This window comes from Cibotium barometz, chromosome 17 (assembly GCF_041138505.1).
Source record: "Cibotium barometz isolate CiBa-2024 chromosome 17, ASM4113850v1, whole genome shotgun sequence".
Lineage (NCBI taxonomy): Eukaryota > Viridiplantae > Streptophyta > Polypodiopsida > Cyatheales > Cibotiaceae > Cibotium > Cibotium barometz.
Window position 1 is genome coordinate 1,832,501 of NC_141062.1, and position 11,318 is coordinate 1,843,818.

Genomic DNA, 11,318 nt, shown 5'->3' on the forward strand with positions numbered 1-11,318 from the left:
ACTAGGAAGACTAGTTTTGGGTCCCCATTTGTAATTGGGCGACCGGACATTATAAATATGAGCTCATGTATATAAGACATTTCATGAAATATGAAAAGGGACAATCCCATTTGTCTTAATGGAGTCTTGCCTTCTCTCCTTCTATCTCTCTTGAGCTTATGATGGCTTTACTTACTTGCTTGTGATTGTTGGTGTATGTGAATAGGAATGGTGATGCTCTCCTTCACTCCCTTCTCATCACTCTCCACCTTCTGTGTAAGATTCCTCTCCAGCCTTCGAGGTATACAGGAGTAAGAATCTCCCTTTTTGATCTTATAATTATTCCCTCTCTAAAATAAAAGAAAGATTCTGTTTAAAAAAGGAAGACCCTTTCCCTAGAATACTTCTCAGGAGTCACGCCTGTTTTAAGGATTCAGAACAATGAGTTCAGAAGTGAAAATCGGTGTTTTGGATACCAAGGTTTTGGTTTTCATTCGAGTACGGCCCAAAAGAAGTTCTTTATCTCTTGGGGAGTATAGGAAGTTATCCCCCAGATATTGTGAGCCTTATCTGAATTCAAAGAAAGTAAGTGACTTAGCTTACGAGAGCTTCTTTTATCTCCTCATCTCAAAGTTCTTAATGCCTCCTATAGAAATATGTGCCAAAACCAAATCATGGAAAGACGGTAAAACTTCAGTGGCAAGATACCGTTGGCTTCTAGGTTACGCTAGCTCCTTCCTTTATATAAGTCGTAACTTTTACTTGTCGCTCACAGTAATCTTACTTCCATCGATCTCCCTTCTTCTTAATCTCCTTCCTGGCTTGGCAACAGGAATTAGTTTTATCCATGATGATTTCTCACCTTCAAGACGCAAGCGAGTCTGTGAAGAAGGATTTTATAGAACAGTATGAGCGCTCACTTTTTCCTCACTTGGGAACTTCTGTAGCTCAGACCAAATGGCGGACCTATCAAGATATAACTAGGGTAACACCCTGGGGTCAGCAGCACTTTCGTAACAATTTTTGCTTGGCCATGGTTATTGAAGCCTTGGGTTTGGGTCCCCGATACTACTGCGTCATGAGATCAAGGCATCTTGGGTTTTCTGAGCGGGTCTTCTTACTGGCGTGTTTTCTTCCTCATCAGAAGATATGCCTTTACCCCGTTTTTTGGCTTGCCTCTCAGAGGTCCTTTTGTTAGATCACCTCATACCACTGAGATAGGTGTGGCAATAACCAACAGAATTATTCCCATAGATGAGTTACCTTATACATGCGCAGCTTGTGAGTGCTGCTTTTGTGATCATATGATGGACGGGCTTATGGAAGTGTAAAGAGTTCTTCTATCTTTATTGTATATGTTCCAAGAATGAATAAAGTTTAAATCTTGTTCTTGTCTTGACCCTTACTCTCTTTGAGACTTTTTTATTTGGTGGTTAATCTTAATTAAATTTTTATCTCAGTCTCATGTTCGTGCATCTTGCGAAATTATCCCAAGTTTGCGAGATAAGGACATCTCGCGTTTCTCAAGTGGGAGAGAATGTAAGATTCCTCCCCACCCTCTCAAAATGTCCAGCATCTTCTCCCTGTAATCAATTCCCTCTTCAGAAATATAAGAGATCTCGTCTCTCCCTGTTTTGACATAGAGAGAGAAAATATTCTAGAGAGAGAATATTCAGATTATGAATATTTTTAGATAGAAAAATAACTCATCTTATTAAAATAAGTTCCCCTGAAACAGAAATTCAAAAAAAACTTTCCAATGTGCAATTGGAATTAATTGGAAATGGGTATAAAGGACCTTAGCCTAAGGGTCTAGATTTTCAAAAAAATTTAGATTATGGTCCAATTAAGGTTCCTATGGGCCAATAGCATCAATCCATGTGTAGGGAGGAGATAAATCCAATTTTGTAAAAGAAGATACCCAAAAATGAGTAAATGCTCACATAAGATGAAGAGTTGACTATGTACAAGGTTTATTAGTAAGAAACTATGAGTAATATCAAAAATATGAGATATTTTGGGTATCCAAAAATGAGTAAATGCTCACATAAGATGAAGAGTTAAAAATGTACAAGGTTTATTAGTAAAAAACTATGAGCAATATTAAAAATATGAGATATTTTGGGTATAATGATTTCATTTTGACACATATGTAAGGAAGGGGAGTCCATTAAAGGAGGTGCATATTTCACATGCTTGAATGAGTTTTAAACTAAAAAATAATGTCATATTTTTATCTCTCCTCTCTCTTGAACCAAACCAAATAAAAAAGAAACCAAACCGAATCAAAAAGAAACCAAACCGAATAAAAAAGGAACCAAACTAGGTCCAAATCTAGTACAAATTCAACCAAACTGAAATTGAAAAATTCTAGAAATCAGTTAGCTTTGGTTAAAGCCTCCCTCTCCTATAAATAGAACATGAATCCTTTGAAAAAAAAGAAGGAGAATTTTACTATTCTAGAACTATACTGAAATAATGCTAATATTTACTATTCTCTAAAATTCTCTCCAATTTGTAAGAAATTGCTTTCTTCAATCTCCATTGGTGGCTCCATCAACATACTAAACCAATTGATTGGTTAGGGACCTTTACCGTGAACAAAGAATCAAGCAATTTGTAAGATAAGTGTGGTGAATTTTGATCTATATTTTCTCAATGTTTCTCTCTTCTCAACCCCTCTCAAGCTTGAGAAGCTTAATTGAAATGGTTTTTTTTTAATGCTATTGAAGTAATTAATGAATGATAGTAAAGAATTACATAAATTTCCATTTATGCTTAATTCTAATGGTTTTTATGTAATATCTCTCTCACACTCAAGAAATGGTCATACTCATGACCATTTCTCAATCCAAATGAAGCTTTTCATAAAGTTTTTTCTTAATTCAAGATTAATCTATGCTTAAGATCAAATTAATGGCTTTCCCTATGCTTTTAGTTTATGTATTTCATGAATATTGATGATTCAATCCATTATGGATTAATGATCCAATTGGAGATCATTCTAATTATTTCCTTAATGATAAGCTTTATCCCTTAGAAAAATTGAGATTTATCAGTCATAGCAGCGGAGCTATAGCAAAATTTTTATAAAAATTATGCATAAAATAATTTCATTCAAAGCATGAAAAGAGGATTTCCTACCATATTCTAGGAATTATCATCCTAGATTAATTGAAAGATATTCATTGTAATCCTAGAGAAATTGATTTTTATATTATGCATAATTGATTTTCATGCATAGAGGTATGTATAGAAGATGATTATTTTATTATAAAAGAGTTACTTTTAGCATAATTGAATTTCATGCATAGAGGTATGCATAAGAGATAAATATTTTATTATAAAAGAGTTACTTTTAGCATAATTGAATTTCATGCATAGAGGTATGCATAAAAGATGAATATTTTATTATAAAAGTGTTACTTTTAGCATAATTGAATTTCATGCATAGAGGTATGCATAAGAGATGAATATTTTATTATAAAAAAGTTACTTTTAGCATAATTGAATTTCATGCATAGAGGTATGCATAAGAGATAAATATTTTATTATAAAGGTGTTACTTTTAGCATAATTGAATTTCATGCATAGAGGTATGCATAAAAGATAATTATTTTATTATAAAAGTGTTACGTTTAGCATAATTGAATTTCATGCATAGAGGTATGCATAAAAGATATGGGAAGTGATAAGATGTGATAAGATGCATATGAGATGAGTTAGGATGTGATAAGATGAGTTAAGAAGAGATAGGATGTGTATGGGATGAGATAAGAAGTGTATGTGATGGGATAAGATGTATATGGGTTGTGATAGGGTGAGAATATGGATGTGAATGTGGATGGGTATGTATGGATGTATGCATGTAGATGTGGATGCATGAATGTGGATGTATGGATGTGAATGAGGATGTGGATGTGGATGCATGGATATAAATGTGGATGTGTATGTATGGATGTATGCATGTAGATGTGAGTGTGAATGTGAATGTATGGATGTAAATGAGGATGTGGATGTAGATGCATGGATGGGATGTGGATGTATGCATGTAGATGTGAATATACGCATATAGATGTGGATGTATGGATGTGAATGTGCATGTAGATGTGGATGTATGGATGAGGATGCATGAATGTGCATGTAGATGTGGATGTGAAAATAGATGCATGGATGTAGATGTGGATGTATGGATGTGAATGTGGATGTGGATGTGGATATATGTATGGATGTGAATGTGGATGTGGATATATGTATGGATGTGAATATATGATATGTGATGTGAAGGAATCTGAAGTGATGAGATGGAAAATGATGTAATGGGATGAGTACACATATAAATGGAATGTGGAATAAGTAATGTGGATTGATGAGGGATAATGTGGAAAAATGAGAGTTAATATAGAAACTGTATTTGTAAACTCTTTGTAAATGCTGTTTGTAAATGACTGTTTTATGTCAAGAATGCTGGGAAAGCATTTTGACCGTCTTGTGGTTAAGGTCGTGGAGACCTAATTGATAAAGTTGCAACTGCTGACGGAGAGTCAATGGAGGACGTCTCGCGTAGCAAGGTCGACCGAGGTCTTGACCAGCCTCAGTTCGATTAAAATGGTGAGCTTCCGGTACGGTGGATGAGGGAGACCAAGGAAGCGGCCTATGAGTGAAGCGCTAGGTCACCTGCGAAGGATCCTAGAGGCTGCTGACCATACGGTGCTCGGGCTCTGGGTCGCCTAGGATACCCATACGTGCGTCGAGGAAGATATTGAAACAAGGAGTAAGAGTTGTTTTCTGAAACCGGGCATGGATCTGGTTGATTGACCTTGCTGGTCTTCAATGGATGAGTCCATGGCTCTTTATATGGATCTGTTGGTTGATCTTGCTGATCTTCAACGAGAGTCCATCTTGATTTTTATAAGTGATTATATTGCCGAGTATTATGGGCTAGGAACTATTAAAAAGGCCCTTGAGTGGACAGGTGGTGAGCGTTCTAGTTGCCAATGATGCCATAGATACTCTGATGAAGGAATGGTGGGAAATTAAGAATCAACCGGATAATTTGGAAGATTGTGATCAATGGTACTATGGTTTCATTAAAGGATTGTTTTAAAACTGGTTGAATCTGTGAAAAGGTAATTTCATATTGGGTGTATAAGTGGTGTGGCTAATTTTATGTTTGCATGAACTTCCGGCTAGGGAGCCTTGGAACTCTTTTCCTTGGTACCCGGGACAAAACCTAACCAAATTCCAAATTGGATCCCATCACTACAGTGGTTGGGCGGTTGGCTAACCCATGGGACTGGATGGGGTTAGGCTGGACTGATGGATCCGTAAATCGAGACTCAACTTCTGTTATTACGATAGATAAAGTAAATCCCGGATAGTAATTGTTCTATGGATAGGAATCAATGGTTGTGTCTCCTTGATGGGAAAAAAAGCGTTGATCCCAATGATCCAAGTGCAAGTTTCTTCCTTGATCTGACCGAGTATCTTTATACGTGCAATCGGATCAGCTTGATCAGTAATGGTCTTGACTACGTTAGAGTAAAAAGTTATCCTGGTGGAATCGCCCGTGCTTTCTGGGTAAGGGAAGTTTTTTCGAGTCCGGGTTTGGAAAAACCGACGGATTAGTCTCTTGTCCGGATATCCGTGGACGAGGCCCCGAATGTGGGACCCCTGTCCCGCGCGAGAAGTGCTACTTCCGCTGCTAGTACCCGAATCCGTTGCTCGGTGGGAACAGGGGGATCTCACAGTTGGTATCATAGCATTTGGTTAATAAAGATCAACTGAGAAGACAAATATGTCAAAAATTTATCAAGAAACACAAAAAGGTTATAATTGTGTGATTTAATTCATACAATTTGATATTCAAACTGAAATTCGTAATTTGGTAATTGGGTCTTCAGATGAAAGTACCGCAATTATATAGAATCCCTGACTTGCTTGAGGCCTAGACATGATGGTATTTACCTTATAATTCCAAGAGCCGTGACTACCCGTATATACCGAGAGTATAACTGCAGCTCTTTACTGACAGTATATACGAGTAAATCTAAGACCTGAAATTATAAGTGTTAATGCTATCCAGATGATGATTTCGAATGTGGTTGATATGATTTTTAATTCTGTTTGAGAATTGATGAATTGATTTGGATTTTGATTGAAAAATGACGATTTCTGAAATTTAGTTGAAATATAATAACCTGAGCGAAACCACAATGAGGATGAATGGGACGAGTCCCTGTGATGATATTCATAACAAGAATGATGATAATTATTTCAACAAATCATTATGAGATTAGTGGGTTGTGCTGTCAAACTGTTACTGTTAACACTTGACCGGTAGATCAAGTTAAGGAATGACAAATTGAGAACTTACTTGATTGAAATTCCCGTGGAGGAATGTTCATCAGAAGGAAATTTTTCGGTCTAATGGACCATTATCATGTTAAAGATATGAATGATATGATCTGAATGAATTGTTATTTAATGATGAGTTCTATATAAGGGATATTTATCCCAGTATTCTGTTGGGTTGACAAGAATATAACTTAAGAAAAAGAGTTGTCCTCTACCTTGCGAGATGAGGACATCTCGCACTTTTTTAAGTGGGGTAGAATGTAAGATTCCTTCCCAGCCTTCGAGGTATACAGGAGTAAGAATCTCCCTTTTTGATCTTATAATTATTCCCTCTCTAAAATAAAAGAAAGATTCTGTTTAAAAAAGGAAGACCCTTTCCCTAGAATACTTCTCAGGAGTCACGCCTGTTTTAAGGATTCAGAACAATGAGTTCAGAAGTGAAAATCGGTGTTTTGGATACCAAGGTTTTGGTTTTCATTCGAGTACGGCCCAAAAGAAGTTCTTTATCTCTTGGGGAGTATAGGAAGTTATCCCCCAGATATTGTGAGCCTTATCTGAATTCAAAGAAAGTAAGTGACTTAGCTTACGAGCTTCTTTTATCTCCTCATCTCAAAGTTCTTAATGCCTCTATGTGCTAAAACCAAATCATGGAAAGACGGTAAAACTTCAGTGGCAAGATACCGTTGGCTTCTAGGTTACGCTAGCACCTTCCTTTATATAAGTTGTAACTTTTACTTGTCGCTCACAGTAATCTTACTTCCATCGATCTCCCTTCCTCTTAATCTCCTTCATGGCTTGGCAACAGGAATTAGTTTTATCCATGATGATTTCTCACCTTCAAGACGCAAGCGAGTCTGTGAAGAAGGATTTTATAGAACAGTATGAGCGCTCACTTTTTCCTCACTTGGGAACTTCTGTAGCTCAGACCAAATGGCAGACCTATCAAGATATAACTAGGGTAACACCCTGGGGTCAGCAGCACTTTCGTAACAATGTCCGCTTGGCCATGGTTATTGAAGCCTTGGGTTTGGGTCCCCGATACTACTGCGTCATGAGATCAAGGCATCTTGGGTTTTCTGAGCGGGTCTTCTTACTGGCTGGTTTTCTTCCTCATCAGAAGATATGTCTTTACCCCGTTTTTGGCTTGCCTCTCAGAGGTCCTTTTGTTAGATCACCTCATACCACTGAGATAGGTGCGGCAATAACCAACAGAATTATTCCCATAGATGAGTTACCTTATACATGCGCAGCTTGTGAGTGCTGCTTTTGTGATCATATGATGGACGGGCTTATGGAAGTGTAAAGAGTTCTTCTATCTTTATTGTATATGTTCCAAGAATGAATAAAGTTTAAATCTTGTTCTTGTCTTGACCCTTACTCTCTTTGAGACTTTTTTATTTGGTGGTTAATCTTAATTAAATTTTTATCTCAGTCTCATGTTCGTGCATCTTGCGAAATTATCCCAAGTTTGCGAGATAAGGATATCTCGCGTTTCTCAAGTGGGAGAGAATGTAAGATTCCTCCCCACCCTCTCAAAATGTCCAGCATCTTCTCCCTGTAATCAATTCCCTCTTCAGAAATATAAGAGATCTCGTCTCTCCCTGTTTTGACATAGAGAGAGAAAATATTCTAGAGAGAGAATATTCAGATTATGAATATTTTTAGATAGAAAAATAACTCATCTTATTAAAATAAGTTCCCCTGAAACAGAAATTCAAAAAAAACTTTCCAATGTGCAATTGGAATTAATTGGAAATGGGTATAAAGGACCTTAGCCTAAGGGTCTAGATTTTCAGAAATTTTTGGATTATGGTCCAATTAAGGTTCCTATGGGCCAATAGCATCAATCCATGTGTAGGGAGGAGATAAATCCAATTTTGTAAAAGAAGATACCCAAAAATGAGTAAATGCTCACATAAGATGAAGAGTTGACTATGTACAAGGTTTATTAGTAAGAAACTATGAGTAATATCAAAAATATGAGATATTTTGGGTATCCAAAAATGAGTAAATGCTCACATAAGATGAAGAGTTGAAAATGTACAAGGTTTATTAGTAAAAAACTATGAGCAATATTAAAAATATGAGATATTTTGGGTATAATGATTCCATTTTGACACATATGTAAGGAAGGGGAGTCCATTAAAGGAGGTGCATATTTCACATGCTTGAATGAGTTTTAAACTAAAAAATAATGTCATATTTTTATCTCTCCTCTCTCTTGAATCAAACCAAATCAAAAAGAAACCAAACCGAATCAAAAAGAAACCAAACCGAATAAAAAAGGAACCAAACTAGGTCCAAATCTAGTACAAATTCAACCAAACTGAAATTGGAAAATTCTAGAAATCAGTTAGCTTTGGTTAGAGCCTCCCTCTCCTATAAATAGAACATGAATCCTTTGAAAAAAAAGGAGGAGAATTTTACTATTCTAGAACTATACTGAAATAATGCTAATATTTACTATTCTCTAAAATTCTCTTCAATTTGTAAGAAATTGGAGCTTCCCTCTTTCTTCAATCTCCATTGGTGGCTCCATCAACATACTAAACCAATTGATTGGTTAGGGGCCTCTACCGTGAACAAAGAATCAAGCAATTTGTAAGGTAAGTGTGGTGAATTTTGATCTTTTCTATATTTTCTCAATGTTTCTCTCTTCTCAACCCCTCTCAAGCTTGAGAAGCTTAATTAAAATGGTTTTTTTTAATGCTATTGAAGTAATTAATGAATGATAGTAAAGAATTACATAAATTTCTATTTATGCTTAATTCTAATGGTTTTTATGTAATATCTCTCTCACACTCAAGAAATGGTCATACTCATGACCATTTCTAAATCCAAAGCTTTTCATAAAGTTTTTTCTTAATCCAAGATTAATCTATGCTTAAGACCAAATTAATGGCTTTCCCTATGCTTTTAGTTTATGTATTTCATGAATATTGATGATTCAATCCATTATGGATTAATGATCCAATTGGGGATCATTCTAATTATTTCCTTAATGATAAGCTTTATCCCTTAGAAAAATTGAGATTTATCAGTCATCATAGCAGCGGAGCTATGGCAAAATTTTTATAAAAATTACACATAAAATAATTTCATTCAAAGCATGAAAAGAGGATTTCCTACCATATTCTAGGAATTATCATCCTAGATTAATTGAAAGATATTCATTGTAATCCTAGAGAAATTGATTTTTATATTATATATAATTGATTTTTATGCATAGAGGTATGCATAGAAGATGATTATTTTATTATAAAAGAGTTACTTTTAGCATAATTGAATTTCATGCATAGAGGTATGCATAAGAGATGAATATTTTATTATAAAAGAGTTACTTTTAGCATAATTGAATTTCATGCATAGAGGTATGCATAAGAGATGAATATTTTATTATAAAAGTGTTACTTTTAGCATAATTGAATTTCATGCATAGAGGTATGCATAAGAGATGAATATTTTATTATAAAAGTGTTACTTTTAGCATAATTGAATTTCATGCATAGAGGTATGCATATGAGATGAATATTTTATTATAAAAGAGTTACTTTTAGCATAATTGAATTTCATGCATAGAGGTATGCATAAGAGATGAATATTTTATTATAAAAGAGTTACTTTTAGCATAATTGAATTTCATGCATAGAGGTATGCATAAAAGATAATTATTTTATTATAAAAGTGTTGCGTTTAGCATAATTGAATTTCATGCATAGAGGTATGCATAAAAGATATGGGAAGTGATAAGATGTGATAAGATGCATATGAGATGAGTTAGGATGTGATAAGATGAGTTAAGAAGAGATAGGATGTGTATGGGATGAGGTAAGAAGTGTATGTGATGGGATAAGATGTATATGGGTTGTGATAGGGTGAGAATATGGATGTGAATGTGGATGGGTATGTATGGATGTATGCATGTAGATGTGGATGCATGAATGTGGATGTATGGATGTGAATGAGGATGTGGATGTGGATGCATGGATATAAATGTGGATGTGTATGTATGGATGTATGCATGTAGATATGAGTGTGAATGTGAATGTATGGATGTAAATGAGGATGTGGATGTAGATGAGGATGTGGATGTAGATGCATGGATGGGATGTGGATGTATGCATGTAGATGTGAATGTACGCATATAGATGTGGATGTATGGATGTGAATGTGCATGTAGATGTGGATGTATAGATGAGGATGCATGAATGTGCATGTAGATGTGGATGTGAAAATAGATGCATGGATGTAGATGTGGATGTATGGATGTGAATGTGGATGTGGATGTGGATATATGTATGGACGTGAATATATGATATGTGATGTGAAGGAATCTGAAGTGATGAGATGGAAAATGATGTGATGGGATGAGTACACATATAAATGGAATGTGGAATAAGTAATGTGGATTGATGAGGGATAATGTGGAAAAATGAGAGTTAATATAGAAACTGTATTTGTAAACTGTTTGTAAATGCTGTTTGTAAATGACTGTTTTATGTCAAGAATGCTGGGAAAGCATTTTGACCATCTTGTGATTAAGGTTGTGGAGACCTAATTGATAAAGTTGCAACTGCTGACGGAGAGTCAATGGAGGACGTCTCGCGTAGCAAGGTCGACCGAGGTCTTGACCAGCCTCGGCTCGATTAAAATGGTGAGCTTCCGATACGGTGGATGAGGGAGACCAAGGAAGTGGCCTATGAGTGAAGCGCTAGGTCACCTGCGAAAGGATCCTAGAGGGTGCTGACCATACGGTGCTCGGGCTCTGGGTTACCTAGGATACCCATGCGTGCGTCGAGGAAGATATTGAAACAAGGAGTAAGAGTTGTTTTCTGAAACCGGGCATGGATCTGGTTGATTGACCTTGCTGGTCTTCAATGGATGAGTCCATGGCTCTTTATATGGATCTGTTGGTTGATCTTGCTGATCTTCAACAAGAGTCCATCTTGATTTTTATAAGTGATTATATTGCCAAGTATTAT